Below are 26,570 nucleotides of genomic sequence, written 5' to 3'. Positions count from 1 at the left end.
CGCCCCCGTGCTGCTGACGGTGTACTTTCTGTGTGGACTTGTGTCCCCCCCGGTGCCCTAAAAAAAAAAAACCCTGGTCTGCCCTCCGAAGACGTGGGTACTTACCTGCTGACAGACTGGAACCGGGGCACCCCCTTCTCCATTTAAGCCTATGCGTTTTGGGCACCACTTTGACCTCTGCACCTGACCGGCCCTGAGCTGCTGGTGTGGTAACTTTGGGGTTGCTCTGAACCCCCAACGGTGGGCTACCTTGGACCCAAACTTGAACCCCGTAGGTGGTTTACTTACCGGCAAAAACTAACAATCTCTTACTCCCCCCAGGAACTGTTGAAAATTGCACTGTGTCTAGTTTTAAAATAGCTATATGTGATTTATGTGAAAACTGTATATGCTATTTTGCTAATTCAAAGTTCCTAAGGTACCTACCTCCAATACCTTTAATTTGAAGTATTACATGTAAATCTTGAACCTGTGGTTCTTAAAATAAACTAAGAAAATATATTTTTCTATACAACAACCTATTGGCCTGGAATTGTCTTTCAGTGTGTGTTCCTCATTTATTGCTTGTGTGTATACAACAAATGCTTAACACTACTTCTTTGATAAGCCTACTGCTCGACCACACTACCACAAAATAGAGCATTAGTATTATCTCTTTTTGCCACTATCTTACCTCTAAGAGGGACTCTGTGCATACTATTCCTTACTTTGAAATAGTGCATACAGAGCCAACTTCCTACACTTATGGTTTGCTTGACACCTTTTTCCTCCGTTGGCACTTGGTAGATGCTCTGTTCACCAAAAAACAAGTGCATTATAGTTACCCCACACTGCACATAAGGGTGGACTGCATATGAGTCACGTTGTCACTGAGTAACCCGTGTGGCAAAAACAAAGTCTTGACTATTTTTTAAGTGCTCTGTACGGATCTTAGGCAGCCTTCCTCAGCATGTTTTCCTCAGTTTCAAAGATAGATATGCTCACTCGGTTTGACTACTGTATGGCAGTTTCAAACACCTTCAGTTTGCATCCACAAACAGGAATAGGTTCGATTTACCACAGTGAGTGTACTTAGGGCACATGAAAGAATGTTTTCTTGAGCCTCAAAGAGCTAGCAACAGACGGTGTTCGAAGAGGTTCACTTGGCAAGTATACAGGAATTTAAAGGGGACAGAGACATGAACAGGTAGGAAAAGCTTAGGCTAGGTGTGCTTTCACAGGGATAGCACATAGGTAGAAGGCAGACAGTCAAGGTACTACAGATACACATGCCATGACTTCATCTTCACCAATAGACTCAACCTCATCAGTGCCGCACCCACCCAGATACTGGACTACTCCCTCACTCAAATAAGCAAATGACTCCAAACCATACAGAATGAACGAGACAGCCTCCTCCCTCAAACTTCCACCGCACACTTACCCTGTACCTCAAACAGTTTCACTGGCTGCCCATCCACAGCTATTTTCAAACTCCTGACACCCATTTAAAGCCTTACACAGCCCTGGCCCAGCATACCTCAATACGGCCACAGATTACATAAACCTTCCAGACACCTTTGCACAGCCAGACGCATACTCGCAAACATCCCATGCATATGCAGCACCAGAACAGGGAGAATTGGCTTCTCCTAAATTGCTCCCAAAAGGCAGAATGGCCTGCCCCTACAGGTCTGTGCCATTTCTAAAATTATTGCATTCATCACAAAGCTGAACACACTTCAACTAGGTGAATCCATGGATCAGCCCTGAAGATGCCATTGACAAATATTTATTTCAATTCTCGAACTTAACGTATGCGACTTAACTTATGAGACATGAATATAAATATCAATAATGTGGCTGACGCTCAGCCTGTGACTCTCCCGGAGAAACTAAGGGCCATATGTATGAACACTATTTCCCATAGACTCAGAATGGGTAAAAACCCTTTGATACATCTGGCCCTAAATTCTTTAAATCTGAGGCAATATATTGAGCACCTCAAATAGGCTATATCTGACACCCCATTTTCCCAACTACAGTGTCAATATGACAACACTCAAGACTATTAATTGGTTTGATCATTGTATCATTAATTTTACATTGGGTATTGAGCATTCTTTTTTCAAGAGACACCTGGTGGAACCCCTCCCTAAAAGAGATGGGCTAGAGCAAATATTTTGGATATTGAGACCATCCTAGAACATTTGGGGGCATATTTATACTCCGTTTGCGCCGAATTTGCGTCGTTTTTTTCTACTCAAATTCGACGCAAAACTAACTCCATATTTATACTTTGGCGTTAGACGCGTCTAGCGCCAAAGTTCATGGAGTTAGCGTCATTTTTTTGCGTGAACACCTTCCTTGCGTTAAAGATATGCAAGGTAGGCGTTCCCGTCTTAAAAAATGACTCCGATGCATATGCGTCGGATTTATACTCCCGGGCAAAAATGACGCCCGGGAGTGGGCGGGTCTAAAAAACCCGCATTAGCGCCGGATTTTTGCGCCTGGGTCAGGGCAGGCGTTAAGGGACCTGTGGGCTCAGAATGAGCCCAGAGGTGCCCTCCCCTGCCCCCAGGGACACCCCCTGCCACCCTTGCCCACCCCAGGAGGACTCCCAAGGTTGGAGGGACCCACCCCAGGGACATTAAGGTAAGTCCAGGTAGGTATTTTTTTGTATTTTTTTTTGTGGCATAGGGGGGCCTGATTTGTGCCCCCCTACATGCCACTATGCCCAATGACCATGCCCAGGGGACAGAAGTCCCCTGGGCATGGCCATTGGGCAAGGGGGCATGACTCCTGTCTTTGCTAAGACAGGAGTCATTTCAATGGGGGATGGGCGTCGTAAAAAAATGGCGCAAATCGGGCTGTGGCGATTTTTTTGCCTCAGCCTGACTTGCACCATTTGTGGACGCCCATACGCCATTTTCCCCCTACGCCGGCGCTGCCTGGTGTACGTCGTTTTTTTTAACACACACCAGACAGCGCCGGCGGCTAACGCCGGCTAACGTGATTAAATAAATACGGCACCCGCATGGCGCTTCAGAATGGCGTTAGCCGGCGCTAATTTTTTTGACGCAAAACTGCGTTGGCGCAGTTTTGCGTCAAAAAGTATAAATATGGGCCTAGATCCTAAGTAGAAGTGGAGATGTAGAGTCCGATGCCTTAGCAGTGAATTCTTGGCTATCAAACATGGCTAATATAATAGTCCCAGAGATAAAGTCTAAACGTTCCAGCAATTCCAAATGTCTTGTGCCCATATTTCAATACCAAACTGAGAGATATGCACAAGCAATATTAAAAACAAGACAGGTGCTGGAGAAAACACTACCTTCCTGATAAAAAAGTATTATACAAAAAGGCTATAAACAAATACCAGGGTATGATTAGGCTTTCTTTTCTGACAACATATTAAAATACAATAATTCTGGTGAAATCTTCAAGGTAGTGAAGCATTTCTTACTTCCATGTTTAGTGCCTAATTGTTTAACAAGATATTGTTAGGTTTTATAAATGTTAAATGGGTGTTTCTTCGGAGACGGATTTTATTGATGATTTGTATGTGCATGTCATGTAATGTTTATGGTTTTCATAAACTAATTTTTGATTAATAAGCATTTGATCTGGTAAAGCAGGAACAACCCAGCTTCTTTGAGCGTAAGATTCTCAAAATTGGCGCCAATTTGGAGCCAAATCCTTTTCTCTCAAATACAGGTAGCACAGCCGATAATTGCTAGGCCCTTGAGGTGTCTGCTGTGTAACTTCTCCATGATTTCACTTGAAGAATCTGAACAGGCTGTAATTTCATGCTAATCTGGTTCACCTTTCTTAATCTCAGTTTCTAAGGTGATAAATCCTATCTTTAATCAACTATTTGATAATTCTCTCTAATCTGCCACTGTTCCTATTTGTTGAGCTACTGTTCCTATCTATTGTTAACAGACTAAACAGATTCACTTGTTAAAGAAACCTTCAACTGATTGGTCTCAACTTGCCACATTTAGGGTGATCTCTTTATTGCCAGTGTCATCTAAGATACTGGAAAAATATATAAACAGGCAGTTATCCGAATTCCTGGAACAAGGTGAATTATTGCATTATTCTGCTTTGAGCCCCTCTTTTTAACAACTATATGGCCCCTTTGTCACCCCCTAGTGGAATATCTTCGGATTCAAACAGTATTTTATCCAGAGGATACGCAGATCTTTCTATAAAGACCTCTCAAGGCTTCAAGGACGCTTAAGAACTGTCTGGGTGCAGTCTGTCAGTGAATGTGGGCCAACAATCTAACACAATGCTGGAAAAATTGGCAGTTTGGTATCTGGCTCTCCCCCCTCTTTTTCAGGATATTTATTATTGGCTGGACTTTGCAGCCGTAACCCCACTTACCCCCATCCAATTCAGTTCATAATTTAAGTGCGAGGACAAACTGTCAGCTAAATCTAAGCTCTTAAGCTGTAGCAGTGGTTGGATCCTACTTTGGTCTCTTACAATGTATAAAGACATTTCTTCCTTTGCTTCTTCTTCAGGTTCAAAAAATTGTGATAAATGTGCTTATTACTTTGTAGCTGGATTATGCTAATGTACTATATCTGGGCCTTTCCGCTGAAAAGGTCACAGGGTTCTGAACGGGCACCAGCACGGTATTAAAGGTTCCATGAAAGCTATTGATCCCCACTTATCTGAAGTGACAGAGAGGCAAGTGCATGGGCAGCGCAGGGGCCCCTCTGCATCCCGTCTCTGCCAGCCTTTACACGGCGGGGCTACTCCCATGTAATCACCAATGGAGCAGGGACTCATAATATCCAGGGCAGTACTGCCATGGCAGATTAGGACTGCTGGCCCTTCCCACCGAGGAAAACTGGTGGTCCGACCGCAGCCCTAGCAGTCTTAAGACCGCCAGAGTCGTAATGAGGCCCATAGTGTGTTGGATGGGTGAGCAAATGTTGCCTGCTAGCACCAGGACACTCCTGTCAAAGTAGTTGTGTGCTATACAACTGATGGGTCATTGGTCCGCAAGTGGATACTGCCCCATGTGATCTTGCACTTTACACCCAAACATTACATTAAATTCTGCACCAAATACTACACACATGGGTGATGTGTCCTGCTTGCCATGTTCGTCCACTGTCAGAAAGTAGTAGATGTTCATTTTGCTGGATTACAAGTGCATTACCGTCACAGCACTGCACATAATGGTGGATGGGACATATGCCATGTTTTTACTGACTATCCTGTAAGTCAAAAATGACCATTCTTTGTAGTTTAGCATATGCTCTTTAGGAAACTTAGGCAGACTCCCTCAGCATGTTTGCCTTAGTTTAAAAGGTAGATATGCTCACTCAGTTTGAAGACTACAGGCCTTGCATTGAAGTCTCAGACACTCCAACTTGTGTCCACAAACTGGAAAAAGTTGGATTTAGCACAGCAAATGTGCTTAAGACGCATGAAAGACACACCCTCCTGAGCCTCATGTACCTCTAAGGGGTGCTGTTAGTAAAGGTTCACAAGGCATGTCTTTGGTAATGCTCAGAATGTCCATGGTAGTGAGTACTTGGGAGGTGGGGGAAAAAAAAAGTTTGAATATGTTTTTAGTATTTGTGAAGATTGTTGACGCACCAACTGTTAACATGTCTGGCTATGTAAAGGTTTGCTTGTGGTGTGTTTTTATGCAAGTCTATGTGATGGGCCCTTGAATGTCAGCAGCATGTTGATGTGAATGCAGTGATATGTTGCATTGGGACCATGGCTGGTAGTATAAAAGTCTGTGTGTGGTATGCGGTTGGTGCCTTGCTGAGGCTTTATAGCTCACCTTCAGTGGGCTTGGTTTCACTAATCCAGTACTATGATTGGTATTTGTTCTTTGAAGCTAGCACGAGTGATGGTTTTACTTTAAAAGTTTAGTAACCCCTTTTTTTGGGGGCAACAGAACATATGCAGGTGCCCAGAGGGGTATAACTTCCATTGATTCCCCCTCAAGTTACTGTTTGAAAATCAGAAATGTACTCTGCAGGAGTACGAAACTTATGGTGATATAAATTATTATATGTATAAGTATGTGGTAGGGTAGGACATTTTGGAATGGTTTGTGAGCTCTGAGGTCTCAATGAATACAAGAGAGAAGATGGCGTTCCGTTTGAGGCATGGATTCATATAGAATTGTGTGACTGCAATGAGTGTCAGGGGTATGGAGGACAAGGATTTTCAGGCCCTTAACCAGTTCATGGTGACAGAGCAACTAAAGGAGTGCTCTGCCCCACTTAGGCAATATCGGTCACATCAAACACAAGGATTGAAGGAAGCTTTCATGGTTGCCTGACAAATTAACAAAGGGCTGGAACAGCATGGCTCTAGGGCAAATGGGGAGAAAAGATCTCCCCGGTCTGGTGCCAAGCCCAATGGTAAGAGCCAAGGTAATTGCCATGGGACCCAAGAAGAGCTCACGAAATATGAGAATAGCAAAGGCGCACCTGCTAAGTAGCATTGAGAAGAGAGGAAAGTAAGGTTATTCAAAGTCCAACATGCTGACTTGCCACAAATGTTAAGAGACTGCCAGGTGAAAGGCTGTATAACAGCTGCACCTGCGCTTCAGTAGATTTCACATGGGAGAGTGGACCCAGGAGGGCCCAGGTGCACTCACCCTAGTGTCAAAGGACATGTGAGAGAGCGACTCATGCTATGAAGCAATTTAAACATTTTTTTTTTTTTTTGCAGGACCTCAGTATCAATGGGAGGGAAGTACCTGCTCTAAGGGATACTGAAGCCTTCAGCACCATGGTTGAGAGGAAGTACCTTAAGCCCAGGGCCACAGGAACTGAAGGCCTGTTAACCAAAATTCAGTACTGGTAGAAGATTAAAACAGTAAATAGGGTTTGGGCCACAGGAAGGAAAAACTCACGCTGGACAGCTTAAAAGTAAAGCCAGCAAATAGAAAGCAAGTAAATGAATTACAAACCACGTCAATGGTAAGCAATGGGCAGAATGTAATACCAAGGAAGCTTTGCGACAGTCCCTAGATTGCCATTGACAAAACAGACAGCTGTATGGTAGGCTTTAAACTTTCCCCCCCAAAAAAAATAGTACAGCTAGGGTGTTTGGGAACCTTTTGATACACACATCACAGGAGAGACAGCCAGGTGAGAACCTCACGTCATTCCCATGGCCTGCATTTGTCGCTGTCAAGACAGGAATGTCATGCTGAGATGGACTGTTTTCTGGAGGAAGGAAAGCAAAACAAAGGAGCAGCCATTTCAAAGCCTTAAACCCCAGGAACACAAGCTTCAAAGACACAAAATCAGAAGTGAGTCAATAAATTAATTATAAAAATGTGTTAACACTTCCAAACTAATCTTTCACAAAGTTGACCTAGGAATCAATTCTGCTCGATTACCGTTAGCTTTGTGGTCTGAAACTCACTTTGACTTTCCATTTGTTGGCTTTGTGCTAGGCTCTCCAGGTTCAGGTAGTCCTCCTATTGCCTAAACCCTGTTTTATGCATCTCTCCATGAACTCGCTTTTGGTTATCAGGCCTGAAAACCATATTGCATCACATTTGCTGTGCATTCAAAGACAGAGGTCAAATGTGTGGCACAGAATTCCATGGGTGTGTTTTTACTTTTCTTTTGCCCAACTTCAAAGTGAGGGTATTTCCGTGACATCCTTCCTGGATACTACTCTGCACCACTGTACTCTACAACATGAGTCCTCTTCGGCATTCCACTATATGCCACTAACTTTCAGTCATGCTGATGGGCAACATGACTAAAATACATCAGCAAAGCCAATTGCTCTTGTATAGGTGGACCCATTAGCTTTGTCAATGCTTGATACATAAGCCAGAATCATTTTTCCGAGTTACTTGGTGTATTTGGTGTTCAAGTTTGTGTTTGCCTTACACCCAACTGCTCCCCTCGAAGCCTTAGACTGCTCAACCCACAGGGCCGGGCGTTGAAAGGTTATTCAGAATAGTTGCTCAGAGGCCATATTAGTCGACCTGGGGCATCCGGAGTAAAAGGCCTCAACCAATGCAGTTGAACCCAGCAGTTCCTGCTTACCCAGTGGCCCTGAGAAAGGGGTTCAGAGAACTAGCTTTTAAAGTCAGCCCATGACAGGTTTGATTAATGTGCAAGACATTCCACAAAGTAGATTTTAATAATTCCACCTATCAGCTACTGTCCGCCCTAGAAAGAGCTACGGGCAGACAACATTTTCCAACATAAAGAGCCGGAGCTTGATGTGTCGTAGTACGAATTCAGCAACTCGCACGTCCTCCATCCAAAACCTCAAGCAGACAAGATGGCATGCAGCCCAGAATTACCAGTGGCTGAGATAGGTTAAGCATACCACACTGGCGATAGAAACTAAGTTTATTCTAACACGGCAAGGTAAAAAAAAAAAAAAAAAAAAAACACACAAAAAAATCTTTTGAAGTCAGCAACTACATACAATAAAGAGTCTGTGGTATATAGTTTTATTTATGTATGTGAATTGTCAACATAAAATATACATACATATTTCACAAAAGAAACCACCAAGTCACGTGGATTTCATGAGCAGCACTAACATATTGCTTTTTTAAAGACATAAGCCAACACTAGCTTCTCCAATCCAATATCGAGACTGTCCAAGATCAGCACCTGGGATCGGCAGTACCAATGCCACCTTACGGAGATGGCAATGCCCACAGCACGAGAACTGGCACTAAACGAGAAGAAAAAAAATAAAGTCTGAAAGATGCTCAATTTTACTTTATAATGTACGCATGCAACATCTTGTGTGTTTTTAAATCACTTTATTTGTGATATAACAACTCTTGCATTCATTGTTTCTGCTATAAAAGGTTAACGTATGTCTTGGGAAAAGCACATGCAACACCTCATTGGCACGGTAAATCAAATGTACCAGGGAGTTCAATTTCCTCGGGAGCCCTCTGGGGTGGGGAATGTTGTACTGGACAACAAGTGGGTGGCACCTTCAAACCCCACTGCCCCCCCCCCCCCCCCCTATATACAAAACACACACAATTAAAGTACTACAAACGGGAGACCACAGTATAACCATTCTGATCCACTTGTGAAAAGCAAACTGTTGTGCAAGCATATCAAGCCTCAGAAATAAAGGTTTGTCCTCAAGCTAGACTTGTCAGACAGGGATAACAATTCATCACTGGCTCAAGGTAGACAACAGACAAGCTCAAAAATAAAACTTCTCCACTGGCAAGGAGAAGACAGCACTAGATGCCTTAGTTAAATAATATACCGTAGCTATTGGTTGTCAACACAGACAAGGCAGGAAGAGGCAAGTGAACGCAGAGGCAGGGTTGGAGAGTTAAAGGACACAAGTAATGTGTTCCTTCCTCAAGTGAAGGACAAACACCAAGAGAAAGGAAGCCCAATGGTAGCTGACTAATAAGCACCACGCAAGCGAGATTGATAATGAAACCAGCCAATGGTAAGCAGTGTGTGGTCGTAGTCCATTGGTCAAAAACAAAAGCTCTTGAAGTGACATTGTGTACACTGGGTGAGACCTAAAGTGGATATTGACCTAGGTGGACTTCCACCTAAATGATTTTCTTTACTTATGTCTCAACATTAGTAACCATATTACTCCCACAGAAAGAAACATGCCAGTGTTGGCAAAATTATTACCAGTATGCCATTACACCTCATGGCGCTGCCCAGGGTCTGTACGATAGTAAACTTCAAGTCCCACGTAAGCCAGCTTCACATCAAGAAGAGGAGGCGTAACAGCCTGCAAAAAAAACGGAGAAAGATTTAAGCAAGAAGCAACAGCGAGAACACAGATTCAGAACATTCACTGAACGGAAAAGAACAGAGTAGAAGCCCTTCAAGCCAGGACAGAAGAATGAAATAAAGAAATTATAAATTCATCTAAAATCCATGTCAGGAAGGATGTAGTGTACGTAACTTTAGTCAGCTCTTACAGAAGTTGTGGGAACCTGGCTGATACTATGCTGCCCTATTACAAGCTTTGACATGGTTCTCGTCGGAAAATGACCTGCACAGCTGTACTCATTACGCACGAGCCGCTCCCTTTTCTTAAATTCTTTCTATCTTGTGATTTTTAGCATGCAGTGTTAAAAATTAACACGAGCATGTATTTCATGTTAACAAAATGTTCTGTCAACTGGGCATTTAATTTTTTGGGACGTTGGTGTAATGTAAGCGGAGGTAGTGTTTTTCGGTCAAATCAAACTTACAACATTCAATTGACAGGAATTTAGCCTCAGAAAAAAGTTGTCCCGTTCACTGCTTAAATTTCAGACAGGGATAACAAATCATCATTGGCTCAACTACACGCAGACATCCATGAATGCACACTAATCCCAAGGAAAGTCGGGCCTTGCTTCAAAAAACGGATTCCAACCAAAGTAAAGATGTGTACGTCCCCATTACAATTCATAATGAAAGCACTTCCCTCATCGCGGTTTGAGGTCAGATGGTTGAAGTTCACAAGCCCACCTGTATACTTGATTATAACAAGTACAAGGGTGGTGGGGGTAAGAACGACCAGGTTCTTCAGCCATATAACTCGAGTCATAAAACCGCACTTGGTCTAAGAAGCTGTTTACCCACCTGATCCAGAGGGTAATAAATAATGCATATGTTGTTTATAGTCAGACCTCCATAAAGGCTCATGTCTTTCCTTGACACTCAATTGACCAAAAGAAGCAGTCTCAGCTACTTATGTTGAGGTGGATGTTGCAAGGCTGCAGGATCTTCACTTTGCCGACCGTACTCTTGAAACAGATAAAAAGACTTAACTGTGTAGTTTTGAGAGTCTACTCGAAGCAAGGAAAGAGGCACAAGAGCCATGTTTACTGTCCCCGGTGCCCATCTCAGTCAGTCCTGTTTTCCTACTTGCTTTATGTTGTATACAAAAGTGAAATATTGTGAAACTGACTGGGGCCGAACTGCCGTAACACAAACTTTTCAATGGCTGAGCATGGATACATATCTTTCATGGACCACTACATCACTAAGCAAGCAGCAATAGAATTTTCTTCCTCTACTTGAGGAAATCACAGACTTGCTTATTGTAAGGAAATGCCTCCTTGGCATGGTTACCCCCTGACTTTTTGCCTTTGCTGATGCTACGTTTTGATTTGAAAGTGTGCTGAGGCCTGCTAACCAGGCCCCAGCACCAGTGTTCTTTCCCTAACCTGTACTTTTGTTTCCACAATTGGCACACCCTGGCATCCAGGTAAGTCCCTTGTAACCGGTACCCCTGGTACCAAGTGCCCTGATGCCAGGGAAAGTCTCTAAGGGATGCAGCATGTCTTATGCCATCCTGGGGACCCCTCACTCAGCACAGACACACTGCTTTCCAGCTTGTGTGTGCTAGTGAGGACAAAACGAGTAAGTCGACATGGCACTCCCCTCAGGGTGCCATGCCAACCTCACACTGCCTATGCAGTATAGATAAGTCACCCCTCTAGCAGGCCTTACAGCCCTAGGGCAGGGTGCACTATACCATAGGCGAGGTTACAAGTGCATGAGCACTGTGCCCTTACAGTGCCTAAGCAAAACCTTAGACATTGTAAGTGCAGGGTAGCCATAAGAGTATATGGTCTGGGAGTCTGTCATGCACGAACTCCACAGCACCATAATGGCTACACTGAAAACTGTGAAGTTTGGTATCAAACTTCTCAGCACAATAAATGCACACTGATGCCAGTGTACATTTTATTGTAACATACACCCCAGAGGGCACCTTACAGGTGCCCCCTGAAACCTAAACCGACTATCCGTGTAGGCCGACTAGTTCCAGCAGCCTGCCACACACCAGACATGTTGCTGGCCACATGGGGAGAGTGCCTTTGTGGCTAGTAACAAAGCCTGTACTGGGTGGAGGTGCTTCACACCTCCCCTGCAGGAACTGTAACACCTGGCGGTGAGCCTCAAAGGCTCAACACCCTTTGTTACAGCACCACAGGGCACTCCAGCTAGTGGAGTTGCCTGCCCCCTCTGGCCACGGCCCCACTTTTGGCGGCAAGGCCGGAGGAGATAATGAGAAAAACAAGGAGGAGTCACTGGCCAGTCAGGACAGCCCCTAAGGTGTCCTGAGCTGAGGTGACTCTAACTTTTAGAAATCCTCCATCTTGCAGATGGAGGATTCCCCCAATAGGATTAGGGATGTGCCCCCCTCCCCTCAGGGAGGAGGCACAAAGAGGGTGTACCCACCCTCAGGGCTAGTAGCCATTGGCTACTAACCCCCAGACCTAAACACGCCCTTAAATTTAGTATTTAAGGGCTCCCCAGAACCTAGGAACTCAGATTCCTGCAACCTAAGAAGAAGAGGACTGCTAAGCTGAAAAACCCTGCAGAGAAGACGGAGACACCAACTGCTTTAGCCCCAGATCTACCGGCCTGTCTCCCCACTTCTAAAGACACTGCTCCAGCGACGCTCTCCCCAGGGACCAGCAACCTCTGAATCCCCAGAGGACTGCCCTGCATCTAGAAGGACCAAGAACTCCTGAGGACAGCGGCTCTGTTCACCCAAGACTGCAACTTTGTAACAAAGGAGCAACTTTAAAACAACTTGCGTTTCCCGCCGGGAGCGTGAGACTTGCCACTCTGCACCCGACGCCCCCGGCTCGACTTGTGGAGAACAAACACTTCAGGGAGGACTCCCCGGCGACTGCGAGACCGTGAGTAGCCAGACTTGACCCCCCTGAGCCCCCACAGCGACGCCTGCAGAGGGAATCCCGAGGCTCCCCCTGACAGCAACTGCCTGCCCTCAGATCCCGACGCCTGGTAAAGACTTTGCACCCGCAGCCCCCAGGACCTGAAGGATCCGGACTTCAGTGCAGGAGTGACCCCCAGGTGGCAATCTCCCTTGCCCAGGTGGTGACTACCCCAAGGAGCCCCCCCCCTCCCCCCCTTGCTTGCCTGTATCGCTGAAGAGACCCCTTGGTCTCCCATTGATTTCAATTACAAACCCGACGTGTGTTTGCACACTGCACCCGGCCGCCCCCGTGCTGCTGACGGTGTACTTTCTGTGTGGACTTGTGTCCCCCCCGGTGCCCTAAAAAAAAACCCTGGTCTGCCCTCCGAAGACGTGGGTACTTACCTGCTGACAGACTGGAACCGGGGCACCCCCTTCTCCATTTAAGCCTATGCGTTTTGGGCACCACTTTGACCTCTGCACCTGACCGGCCCTGAGCTGCTGGTGTGGTAACTTTGGGGTTGCTCTGAACCCCCAACGGTGGGCTACCTTGGACCCAAACTTGAACCCCATAGGTGGTTTACTTACCGGCAAAAACTAACAATCTCTTACTCCCCCCAGGAACTGTTGAAAATTGCACTGTGTCTAGTTTTAAAATAGCTATATGTGATTTATGTGAAAACTGTATATGCTATTTTGCTAATTCAAAGTTCCTAAAGTACCTTCCTGCAATAACTTTCATTTGAAGTATTACATGTAAATCTTGAACCGGTGGTTCTTAAAATAAACTAAGAAAATATATTTTTCTATACAACAACCTATTGGCCTGGAATTGTCTTTGAGTGTGTGTTCCTCATTTATTGCTTGTGTGTATACAACAAATGCTTAACACTACTCCTTTGATAAGCCTACTGCTCGACCACACTACCACAAAATAGAGCATTAGTATTATCTCTTTTTGCCACTATCTTACCTCTAAGGGGGACTCTGTGCATACTATTCCTTACTTTGAAATAGTGCATACAGAGCCAACTTCCTACACTTATGGTTTGCTTGACACCTTTATCCTCCGTTGGCACTTGGTAGATGCTCTGTTCACCAAAAAACAAGTGCATTATAGTTACCCCACACTGCACATAAGGGTGGACTGCATATGAGTCACGTTGTCACTGAGTAACCTGTGTGACAAAAACAAAGTCTTGACTATTTTTTAAGTGCTCTGTACGGATCTTAGGCAGCCTTCCTCAGCATGTTTTCCTCAGTTTCAAAGATAGATATGCTCACTCGGTTTGACTACTGTATGGCAGTTTCAAACACCTTCAGTTTGCATCCACAAACAGGAATAGGTTCGATTTACCACAGTGAGTGTACTTAGGGCACATGAAAGAATGTTTTCTTGAGTCTCAAAGAGCTAGCAACAGACGTTGTTCGAAGAGGTTCACTTGGCAAGTATACAGGAATTTAAAGGGGACAGAGACATGAACAGGTAGGAAAAGCTTAGGCTAGGTGTGCTTTCACAGGGATAGCACAGAGGTAGAAGGCAGACAGTCAAGGTACTACAGATACACATGCCATGACTTCATCTTCACCAATAGACTCAACCTCATCAGTGCCGCACCCACCCAGATACTGGACTACTCCCTCACTCAACTAAGCAAATGACTCCAAACCATACAGAATGAAGGAGACAGCCTCCTCCCTCAAACTTCCACCGCACACTTACCCTGTACCTCAAACAGTTTCACTGGCTGCCCATCCACAGCTATTTTCAAACTCCTGACACCCATTTAAAGCCTTACACAGCCCTGGCCCAGGATACCTCAATACGGCCACAGATTACATAAACCTTCCAGACACCTTTGCACAGCCAGACGCATACTCGCAAACATCCCATGCATATGCAGCACCAGAACAGGGAGAATTGGCTTCTCCTAAATTGCTCCCAAAAGGCAGAATGGCCTGCCCCTACAGGTCTGTGCCATTTCTAAAATTATTGCATTCATCACAAAGCTGAACACACTTCAACTAGGTGAATCCATGGATCAGCCCTGAAGATGCCATTGACAAATATTTATTTCAATTCTCGAACTTAACGTATGCGACTTAACTTATGAGACATGAATATAAATATCAATAATGTGGCTGACGCTCAGCCTGTGACTCTCCCGGAGAAACTAAGGGCCATATGTATGAACACTATTTCCCATAGACTCAGAATGGGTAAAAACCCTTTGATACATCTGGCCCTAAATTCTTTAAATCTGAGGCAATATATTGAGCACCTCAAATAGGCTATATCTGACACCCCATTTTCCCAACTACAGTGTCAATATGACAACACTCAAGACTATTAATTGGTTTGATCATTGTATCATTAATTTTACATTGGGTATTGAGCATTCTTTTTTCAAGAGACACCTGGTGGAACCCCTCCCTAAAAGAGATGGGCTAGAGCAAATATTTTGGATATTGAGACCATCCTAGAACATTTGATCCTAAGTAGAAGTGGAGATGTAGAGTCCGATGCCTTAGCAGTGAATTCTTGGCTATCAAACATGGCTAATATAATAGTCCCAGAGATAAAATCTAAACGTTCCAGCAATTCCAAATGTCTTGTGCCCATATTTCAATACCAAACTGAGAGATATGCACAAGCAATATTAAAAACAAGACAGGTGCTGGAGAAAACAATACCTTCCTGATAATAAAGTATTATACAAAAAGGATATAAACAAATACCAGGGTATGATTAGGCTTTCTTCTCTGACAACATATTAAAATACAATAATTCTGGTGAAATCTTCAAGGTAGTGAAGCATTTCTTACTTCCATTAGCTCTTCTGCAGCCTTAATAAGCATTATTATTAAATACAAAAGGTTCGTGTATTTAAGGAAGTGAGGAGTTATGCACCTATTTTAGGGTGCATTTTTGATAGTACTCTACCATCTGTAGTTGCTGCGCCTTGGCACCTTATGGACCTTTAATGTTTTAGTGCCTAATTGTTTAACAAGATATTGTTAGGTTTTATAAATGTTAAATGGGTGTTTCTTCCGAGACGGATTTTATTGATGATTTGTATGTGCATGTCATGTAATGTTTATGGTTTTCATAAACTAATTTTTGATTAATAAGCATTTGATCTGGTAAAGCAGGAACAACCCAGCTTCTTTGAGCGTAAGATTCTCAAAATTGGCGCCAATTTGGAGCCAAATCCTTTTCTCTCAAATACAGGTAGCACAGCTGATAATTGCTAGGCCCTTGAGGTGTCTGCTGTGTAACTTCTCCATGATTTCACTTGAAGAATCTGAACAGGCTGTAATTTCATGCTAATCTGGTTCACCTTTCTTAATCTCAGTTTCTAAGGTGATAAATCCTATCTTTAATCAACTATTTGATAATTCTCTCTAATCTGCCACTGTTCCTATTTGTTGAGCTACTGTTCCTATCTATTGTTAACAGACTAAACAGATTCACTTGTTAAAGAAACCTTCAACTGATTGGTCTCAACTTGCCACATTTAGGGTGATCTCTTTATTGCCAGTGTCATCTAAGATACTGGAAAAATATATAAACAGGCAGTTATCCGAATTCCTGGAACAAGGTGAATTATTGCATTATTCTGCTTTGAGCCCCTCTTTTTAACAACTATATGGCCCCTTTGTCACCCCCTAGTGGAATATTTTCGGATTCAAACAGTATTTTATCCAGAGGATACGCAGATCTTTCTATAAAGACCTCTCAAGGCTCCAAGGACGCTTAAGAACTGTCTGGGTGCAGTCTGTCAGTGAATGTGGGCCAACAATCTAACACAATGCTGGACAAATTGGCAGTTTGGTATCTGGCTCTCCCCCCTCTTTTTCAGGATATTTATTATTGGCTGGACTTTGCAGCCGTAACCCCACTTACCCCCATCCAATTCAGTTCATAATTTAAGTGCGAGGACAAACTGTCAGCTAAATCTAAGCTCTTAAGCTGCAGCAGTGGTTGGATCCTACTTTGGTCTCTTACAATGTATAAAGACATTTCTTCCTTTGCTTCTTCTTCAGGTTCAAAAAATTGTGATAAATGTGCTTATTACTTTGTAGCTGGATTATACTAATGTACTATATCTGGGCCTTTCCGCTGAAAAGGTCACAGGGTTCTGAACGGGCACCAGCACGGTATTAAAGGTTCCATGAAAGCTATTGATCCCCACTTATCTGAAGTGACAGAGAGGCAAGTGCATGGGCAGCGCAGGGGCCCCTCTGCATCCCGTCTCTGCCAGCCTTTACACGGCGGGGCTACCCCCATGTAATCACCAATGGAGCAGGGACTCATAATATCCAGGGCAGTACTGCCATGGCAGATTAGGACTGCTGGCCCTACCCACCGAGGAAAACTGGTGGTCCGACCGCAGCCCTAGCAGTCTTAAGACCGCCAGAGTCGTAATGAGGCCCATAGTGTGTTGGATGGGTGAGCAAATGTTGCCTGCTAGCACCAGGACACTCCTGTCAAAGTAGTTGTGTGCTATACAACTGATGGGTCATTGGTCCGCAAGTGGATACTGCCCCATGTGATCTTGCACTTTACACACAAACATTACATTAAATTCTGCACCAAATACTATACACATGGGTGATGTGTCCTGCTTGCCATGTTCGTCCACTGTCAGAAAGTAGTAGATGTTCATTTTGCTGGATTACAAGTGCATTACCGTCACAGCACTGCACATAATGGTGGATGGGACATATGCCATGTTTTTACTGCCTATCCTGTAAGTCAAAAATGACCATTCTTTGTAGTTTAGCATATGCTCTTTAGGAAACTTAGGCAGACTCCCTCAGCATGTTTGCCTTAGTTTAAAAGGTAGATATGCTCACTCAGTTTGAAGACTACAGGCCTTGCATTGAAGTCTCAGACACTCCAACTTGTGTCCACAAACTGGAAAAAGTTGGATTTAGCACAGCAAATGTGCTTAAGACGCATGAAAGACACACCCTCCTGAGCCTCATGTACCTCAAAGGGGTGCTGTTAGTAAAGGTTCACAAGGCATGTCTTTGGTAATGCTCAGAATGTCCATGGTAGTGAGTACTTGGGAGGTGGGGGAAAAAAAAAGTTTGAATATGTTTTTAGTATTTGTGAAGATTGTTGACGCACCAACTGTTAACATGTCTGGCTATGTAAAGGTTTGCTTGTGGTGTGTTTTTATGCAAGTCTATGTGATGGGCCCTTGAATGTCAGCAGCATGTTGATGTGAATGCAGTGATATGTTGCATTGGGACCATGGCTGTGTGTGGTATGCGGTTGGTGCCTTGCTGAGGCTTTATAGCTCACCTTCAGTGGGCTTGGTTTCACTAATCCAGTACTATGATTGGTATTTGTTCTTTGAAGCTAGCACGAGTGATGGTTTTACTTTAAAAATTTAGTAACCCCTTTTTTTGGGGGCAACAGAACATATGCAGGTGCCCAGAGGGGTATAACTTCCATTGATTCCCCCTCAAGTTACTGTTTGAAAATCAGAAATGTACTCTGCAGGAGTACGAAACTTATGGTGATATAAATGATTATAGGCATAAGTATGTGGTAGGGGAGGACATTTTGGAATGGTTTGTGAGCTCTGAGGTCTCAATGAATACAAGAGAGAAGATGGCGTTCCGTTTGAGGCATGGATTCATATAGAATTGTGTGACTGCAATGAGTGTCAGGGGTATGGAGGACAAGGATTTTCAGGCCCTTAACCAGTTCATGGTGACAGAGCAACTAAAGGAGTGCTCTGCCCCACTTAGGCAATATCGGTCACATCAAACACAAGGATTGAAGGAAGCTTTCATGGTTGCCTGACAAATTAACAAAGGGCTGGAACAGCATGGCTCTAGGGCAAATGGGGAGAAAAGATCTCCCCGGTCTGGTGCCAAGCCCAATGGTAAGAGCCAAGGTAATTGCCATGGGACCCAAGAAGAGCTCACGAAATATGAGAATAGCAAAGGCGCACCTGCTAAGTAGCATTGAGAAGAGAGGAAAGTAAGGTTATTCAAAGTCCAACATGCTGACTTGCCACAAATGTTAAGAGACTGCCAGGTGAAAGGCTGTATAACAGCTGCACCTGCGCTTCAGTAGATTTCACATGGGAGAGTGGACCCAGGAGGGCCCAGGTGCACTCACCCTAGTGTCAAAGGACATGTGAGAGAGCGACTCATGCTATGAAGCAATTTAAACATTTTTTTTTTTTTTGCAGGACCTCAGTATCAATGGGAGGGAAGTACCTGCTCTAAGGGATACTGAAGCCTTCAGCACCATGGTTGAGAGGAAGTACCTTAAGCCCAGGGCCACAGGAACTGAAGGCCTGTTAACCAAAATTCAGTACTGGTAGAAGATTAAAACAGTAAATAGGGTTTGGGCCACGGGAAGGAAAAACTCACGCTGGACAGTTTAAAAGTAAAGCCAGCAAATAGAAAGCAAGTAAATGAATTACAAACCACGTCAATGGTAAGCAATGGGCAGAATGTAATACCAAGGAAGCTTTGCGACAGTCCCTAGATTGCCATTGACAAAACAGACAGCTGTATGGTAGGCTTTAAACTTTCCCCCCCAAAAAAAAATAGTACAGCTAGGGTGTTTGGGAACCTTTTGATACACACATCACAGGAGAGACAGCCAGGTGAGAACCTCACGTCACTCCCATGGCCTGCATTTGCCGCTGTCAAGACAGGAATGTCATGCTGAGATGGACTGTTTTCTGGAGGAAGGAAAGCAAAACAAAGGAGCAGCCATTTCAAAGCCTTAAACCCCAGGAACACAAGCTTCAAAGACACAAAATCAGAAGTGAGTCAATAAATTATTTATAAAAATGTGTTAACACTTCCAAACTAATCTTTCACAAAGTTGACCTAGGAATCAATTCTGCTCGAATACCGTTAGCTTTGTGGTCTGCAACTCACTTTGACTTTCCATTTGTTGGCTTTGTGCTAGGCTCTCCAGGTTCAGGTAGTCCTCCTATTGCCTAAACCCTTTTTTATGCATCTCTCCATGAACTCGCTTTTGGTTATCAGGCCTGAAAACCATATTGCATCACATTTGCTGTGCATTCAAAGACAGAGGTCAAATGTGTGGCACAGAATTCCATCGGTGTGTTTTTACTTTTCTTTTGCCCAACTTCAAAGTGAGGGTATTTCCGTGACATCCTTCCTGGATACTACTCTGCACCACTGTACTCTACAACATGAGTCCTCTTCGGCATTCCACTATATGCCACTAACTTTCAGTCATGCTGATGGGCAACATGACTAAAATACATCAGCAAAGCCAATAGCTCTGGTATAGGCGGACCCATTAGCTTTGTCAATGCTTGATACATAAGCCAGAATCATTTATCCGAGTTACTTGGTGTATTTGGTGTTCAAGTTTGTGTTTGCCTTACACCCAACTGCTCCCCTCGAAGCCTTAGACTGCTCAACCCACAGGGCCGGGCGTTGAAAGGTTATTCAGAATAGTTGCTCAGAGGCCATATTAGTCGACCTGGGGCATCCGGAGTAAAAGGCCTCAACCAATGCAGTTGAACCCAGCAGTTCCTGCTTACCCAGTGGCCCTGAGAAAGGGGTTCAGAGAACTAGCTTTTAAAGTCAGCCCATGACAGGTTTGATTAATGTGCAAGACATTCCACAAAGTAGATTTTAATAATTCCACCTATCAGCTACTGTCCGCCCTAGAAAGAGCTACGGGCAGACAACATTTTCCAACATAAAGAGCCGGAGCTTGATGTGTCGTAGTACGAATTCAGCAACTCGCACGTCCTCCATCCAAAACCTCAAGCAGACAAGATGGCATGCAGCCCAGAATTACCAGTGGCTGAGATAGGTTAAGCATACCACACTGGCGATAGAAACTAAGTTTATTCTAACACGGCAAGGTAAAAAAAAAAAAAAAAAAAAAAAACACAAAAAAATCTTTTGAAGTCAGCAACTACATACAATAAAGAGTCTGTGGTATATAGTTTTATTTATGTATGTGAATTGTCAACATAAAATATACATACATATTTCACTAAAGAAACCACCAAGTCACGTGGATTTCATGAGCAGCACTAACATATTGCTTTTTTAAAGACATAAGCCAACACTAGCTGCTCCAATCCAATATCGAGACTGTCCAAGATCAGCACCTGGGATCGGCAGTACCAATGCCACCTTACGGAGATGGCAATGCCCACAGCACGAGAACTGGCACTAAACGAGAAGAAAAAAAATAAAGTCTGAAAGATGCTCAATTTTACTTTATAATGTACGCATGCAACATCTTGTGTGTTTTTAAATCAGTTTATTTGTGATATAACAACTCTTGCATTCATTGTTTCTGCTATAAAAGGTTAACGTATGTCTTGGGAAAAGCACATGCAACACCCCATTGGCACGGTAAATCAAATGTACCAGGGAGTTCAATTTCCTCGGGAGCCCTCTGGGGTGGGGAATGTTGTACTGGACAACAAGTGGGTGGCACCTTCAAACCCCACTGCCCCCCCCCCTATATACAAAACACACACAATTAAAGTACTACAAACGGGAGACCACAGTATAACCATTCTGATCCACTTGTGAAAAGCAAACTGTTGTGCAAGCATATCAAGCCTCAGAAATAAAGGTTTGTCCTCAAGCTAGACTTGTCAGACAGGGATAACAATTCATCACTGGCTCAAGATAGACAACAGACAAGCTCAAAAATAAAACTTCTCCACTGGCAAGGAGAAGACAGCACTAGATGCCTTAGTTAAATAATATACCGGAGCTATTGGTTGTCAACACAGACAAGGCAGGAAGAGGCAAGTGAACGCAGAGGCAGGGTTGGAGAGTTAAAGGACACAAGTAATGTGTTCCTCCCTCAAGTGAAGGACAAACACTAAGAGAAAGGAAGCCCAATGGTAGCTGACTAATAAGCACCACGCAAGCGAGATTGATAATGAAACCAGCCAATGGTAAGCAGTGTGTGGTCGTAGTCCATTGGTCAAAAACAAAAGCTCTTGAAGTGACATTGTGAACACTGGGTGAGACCTAAAGTGGATATTGGCCTAGGTGGACTTCCACCTAAATGATTTTCTTTACTTATGTCTCAACATTAGTAACCATATTACTCCCACAGAAAGAAACATGCCAGTGTTGGCAAAATTATTACCAGTATGCCATTACACCTCATGGCGCTGCCCAGGGTCTGTACGATAGTAAACTTCAAGTCCCACGTAAGCCAGCTTCACATCAAGAAGAGGAGGCGTAACAGCCTGCAAAAAAAACGGAGAAAGATTTAAGCAAGAAGCAACAGCGAGAACACAGATTCAGAACATTCACTGAACGGAAAAGAACAGAGTAGAAGCCCTTCAAGCCAGGACAGAAGAATGAAATAAAGTAATTATAAATTCATCTAAAATCCATGTCAGGAAGGATGTAGTGTACGTAACTTTAGTCAGCTCTTACAGAAGTTGTGGGAACCTGGCTGATACTATGCTGCCCTATTACAAGCTTTGACATGGTTCTCGTCGGAAAATGACCTGCACAAGCTGTACTCATTACGCACAAGCCGCTCCCTTTTCTTAAATTCTTTCTATTTTGTGATTTTTAGCATGCAGTGTTAAAAATTAACACGAGCATGTATTTCATGTTAACAATATGTTCTGTCAACTGGGCATTTAATTTTTTGGGACGTTGGTGTAATGTAAGCGGAGGTAGTGTTTTTCGGTCAAATCAAACTTACAACATTCAATTGACAGGAATTTAGCCTCAGAAAAAAGTTGTCCCGTTCATTGCTTAAATTTCAGACAGGGATAACAAATCATCACTGGCTCAACTACACGCAGACATCCATGAATGCACACTAATCCCAAGGAAAGTGGGACCTCGCTTCAAAAAACGGGTTCCAACCAAAGTAAAGATGTGTACGTCCCCATTACAATTCATAATGAAAGCACTTCCCTCATCGCGGTTTGAGGTCAGATGGTTGAAGTTCACAAGCCCACCTGTATACTTGATTATAACAAGTACAAGGGTGGTGGGGGTAAGAACGACCAGGTTCTTCAGCCATATAACTCGAGTCATAAAACCGCACTTGGTCTAAGAAGCTGTTTACCCACCTGATCCAGAGGGTAATAAATAATGCATATGTTGTTTATAGTCAGACCTCCATAAAGGCTCATGTCTTTCCTTGACACTCAATTGACCAAAAGAAGCAGTCTCAGCTACTTATGTTGAGGTGGATGTTGCAAGGCTGCAGGATCTTCACTTTGCCGACCGTACTCTTGAAACAGATAAAAAGACTTAACTGTGTAGTTTTGAGAGTCTACTCGAAGCAAGGAAAGAGGCACAAGAGCCATGTTTACTGTCCCCGGTGCAAATCTCAGTCAGTCCTGTTTTCCTACTTGCTTTATGTTGTATACAAAAGTGAAATATTGTGAAACTGACTGGGGCCGAACTGCCGTAACACAAACTTTTCAATGGCTGAGCATGGATACATATCTTTCATGGACCACTACATCACTAAGCAAGCAGCAATAGAATTTTCTTCCTCTACTTGAGGAAATCACAGACTTGCTTATTGTAAGGAAATGCCTCCTTGGCATGGTTACCCCCTGACTTTTTGCCTTTGCTGATGCTACGTTTTGATTTGAAAGTGTGCTGAGGCCTGCTAACCAGGCCCCAGCACCAGTGTTCTTTCCCTAACCTGTACTTTTGTTTCCACAATTGGCACACCCTGGCATCCAGGTAAGTCCCTTGTAACCGGTACCCCTGGTACCAAGTGCCCTGATGCCAGGGAAAGTCTCTAAGGGATGCAGCATGTCTTATGCCACCCTGGGGACCCCTCACTCAGCACAGACACACTGCTTGCCAGCTTGTGTGTGCTAGTGAGGAGAAAACGAGTAAGTCGACATGGCACTCCCCTCAGGGTGCCATGCCAACCTCACACTGCCTATGCAGTATAGATAAGTCACCCCTCTAGCAGGCCTTACAGCCCTAGGGCAGGGTGCACTATACCATAGGCGAGGGCACAAGTGCATGAGCACTGTGCCCTTACAGTGCCTAAGCAAAACCTTAGACATTGTAAGTGCAGGGTAGCCATAAGAGTATATGGTCTGGGAGTCTGTCATGCACGAACTCCACAGCACCATAATGGCTACACTGAAAACTGTGAAGTTTGGTATCAAACTTCTCAGCACAATAAATGCACACTGATGCCAGTGTACATTTTATTGTAACATACACCCCAGAGGGCACCTTAGAGGTCCCCCCTGAAACCTAAACCGACTATCCGTGTAGGCCGACTAGTTCCAGCAGCCTGCCACACACCAGACATGTTGCTGGGCACATGGGGAGAGTGCCTTTGTGGCTAGTAACAAAGCCTGTACTGGGTGGAGGTGCTTCACACCTCCCCTGCAGGAACTGTAACACCTGGTGGTGAGCCTCAAAGGCTCACCCCCTTTGTTACAGCACCACAGGGCACTCCACCTAGTGGAGTTGCCCGCCCCCTCCGGCCACGGCCCCACTTTTGGCGGCAAGGCCGGAGGAGATAATGAGAAAAACAAGGAGGAGTCACTGGCCAGTCAGGACAGCCCCTAAGGTGTCCTGAGCTGAGGTGACTCTAACTTTTATAAATCCTCCATCTTGCAGATGGAAGATTCCCCCAATAGGATTAGGGATGTGCCCCCCTCCCCTCAGGGAGGAGGCACAAAGAGGGTGTACCCACCCTCAGGGCTAGTAGCCATTGGCTACTAACCCCCAGACCTAAACACGCCCTTAAATTTAGTATTTAAGGGCTCCCCAGAACCTAGGAACTCAGATTCCTGCAACCTAAGAAGAAGAGGACTGCTAAGCTGAAAAACCCTGCAGAGAAGACAGAGACACCAACTGCTTTAGCCCCAGATCTACTGGCCTGTCTCCTCACTTCTAAAGACACTGCTCCAGCGACGCTCTCCCCAGGGACCAGCGACCTCTGAATCCCCAGAGGACTGCCCTGCATCTAGAAGGACCAAGAACTCCCGAGGACAGCAGCTCTGTTCACCCAAGACTGCAACTTTGTAACAAAGGAGCAACTTTAAAACAACTTGCGTTTCCCGCCGGAAGCGTGAGACTTGCCACTCTGCACCCGACGCCCCGACTTGTGGAGAACAAACACTTCAGGGAGGACTCCCCGGCGACTGCGAGACTGTGAGTAGCCAGAGTGGGCCCCCCTGAGCCCCCACAGCGACGCCTGCAGAGGGAATCCCGAGGCTCCCCCTGACCGAGACTGCCTGCCATCAGATCCCGACGCCTGGTAAAGACTCTGCACCCGCAGCCCCCAGGACCTGAAGGATCCGGACTCCAGTGCAGGAGTGACCCCCAGGTGGCCCTCTCCCTTGCTCAGGTGGTGACTACCCCGAGGAGCCCCCCCCTTGCCTGCCTGCATCGCTGAAGAGACCCCTTGGTCTCCCATTGATTTCAATTACAAACCCGACGCTTGTTTGCACACTGCACCCGGCCGCCCCGTTCTGCTGAGGGTGTACTTTCTGTGTGGACTTGTGTCCCCCCCGGTGCCCTACAAAACCCCCCTGGTCTGCCCTCCGAAGACGCGGGTACTTACCTGCTGGCAGACTGGAACCGGGGCACCCCCTTCTCCATTGAAGCCTATGCGTTTTGGGCACCACTTTGACCTCTGCACCTGACCGGCCCTGAGCTGCTGGTGTGGTAACTTTGGGGTTGCTCTGAACCCCCAACGGTGGGCTACCTTGGACCCAAACTTGAACCCCGTAGGTGGTTTACTTACCGGCAAAAACTAACAATCTCTTACTCCCCACAGGAACTGTTGAAAATTGCACTGTGTCTAGTTTTAAAATAGCTATATGTGATTTATGTGAAAACTGTATATGCTATTTTGCTAATTCAAAGTTCCTAAAGTACCTACCTGCAATAACTTTCATTTGAAGTATTACATGTAAATCTTGAACCTGTGGTTCTTAAAATAAACTAAGAAAATATATTTTTCTATACAACAACCTATTGGCCTGGAATTGTCTTTGAGTGTGTGTTCCTCATTTATTGCTTGTGTGTATACAACAAATGCTTAACACTACTCCTTTGATAAGCCTACTGCTCGACCACACTACCACAAAATAGAGCATTAGTATTATCTCTTTTTGCCACTATCTTACCTCTAAGGGGGACTCTGTGCATACTATTCCTTACTTTGAAATAGTGCATACAGAGCCAACTTCCTACACTTATGGTTTTTGCTTGACACCTTTATCCTCCGTTGGCACTTGGTAGATGCTCTGTTCACCAAAAAACAAGTGCATTATAGTTACCCCACACTGCACATAAGGGTGGACTGCATATGAGTCACGTTGTCACTGAGTAACCTGTGTGACAAAAACAAAGTCTTGACTATTTTTTAAGTGCTCTGTACGGATCTTAGGCAGCCTTCCTCAGCATGTTTTCCTCAGTTTCAAAGATAGATATGCTCACTCGGTTTGACTACTGTATGGCAGTTTCAAACACCCTCAGTTTGCATCCACAAACAGGAATAGGTTCGATTTACCACAGTGAGTGTACTTAGGGCACATGAAAGAATGTTTTCTTGAGTCTCAAAGATCTAGCAACAGACGGTGTTCGAAGAGGTTCACTTGGCAAGTATACAGGAATTTAAAGGGGACAGAGACATGAACAGGTAGGAAAAGCTTAGGCTAGGTGTGCTTTCACAGGGATAGCACAGAGGTAGAAGGCAGACAGTCAAGGTACTACAGATACACATGCCATGACTTCATCTTCACCAATAGACTCAACCTCATCAGTGCCGCACCCACCCAGATACTGGACTACTCCCTCACTCAACTAAGCAAATGACTCCAAACCATACAGAATGAAGGAGACAGCCTCCTCCCTCAAACTTCCACCGCACACTTACCCTGTACCTC

The 26,570-nt window shown here is 44.6% G+C and overlaps 4 non-coding genes across 4 annotated transcripts; all 4 read right to left on the bottom strand.

Moving 5' to 3' along the window:
* Positions 1-9,082: 9,082 nt before the first annotated feature.
* LOC138247528 (small nucleolar RNA R38) lies at positions 9,083-9,156 on the bottom strand. The gene has a single exon (XR_011194557.1). It is a non-coding gene; the product is annotated as a small nucleolar RNA R38 (small nucleolar RNA).
* A 1,064-nt stretch (positions 9,157-10,220) lies between these two features.
* LOC138247523 (small nucleolar RNA R38) lies at positions 10,221-10,294 on the bottom strand. The gene has a single exon (XR_011194553.1). It is a non-coding gene; the product is annotated as a small nucleolar RNA R38 (small nucleolar RNA).
* A 10,970-nt stretch (positions 10,295-21,264) lies between these two features.
* LOC138247526 (small nucleolar RNA R38) lies at positions 21,265-21,338 on the bottom strand. Its single transcript, XR_011194556.1, has one exon. It is a non-coding gene; the product is annotated as a small nucleolar RNA R38 (small nucleolar RNA).
* Positions 21,339-22,403: 1,065 nt separating this feature from the next.
* Positions 22,404-22,477, bottom strand: LOC138247524 (small nucleolar RNA R38). Its single transcript, XR_011194554.1, has one exon. It is a non-coding gene; the product is annotated as a small nucleolar RNA R38 (small nucleolar RNA).
* Between the last annotated feature and the right edge of the window lie 4,093 nt (positions 22,478-26,570).

This window comes from Pleurodeles waltl, chromosome 7, assembly GCF_031143425.1.
Source record: "Pleurodeles waltl isolate 20211129_DDA chromosome 7, aPleWal1.hap1.20221129, whole genome shotgun sequence".
NCBI classification, from domain to species: Eukaryota; Metazoa; Chordata; class Amphibia; order Caudata; family Salamandridae; genus Pleurodeles; species Pleurodeles waltl.
Note: the sequence above shows the minus strand (reverse complement) of the source record. Positions and strands in the feature narration are given on the sequence as shown.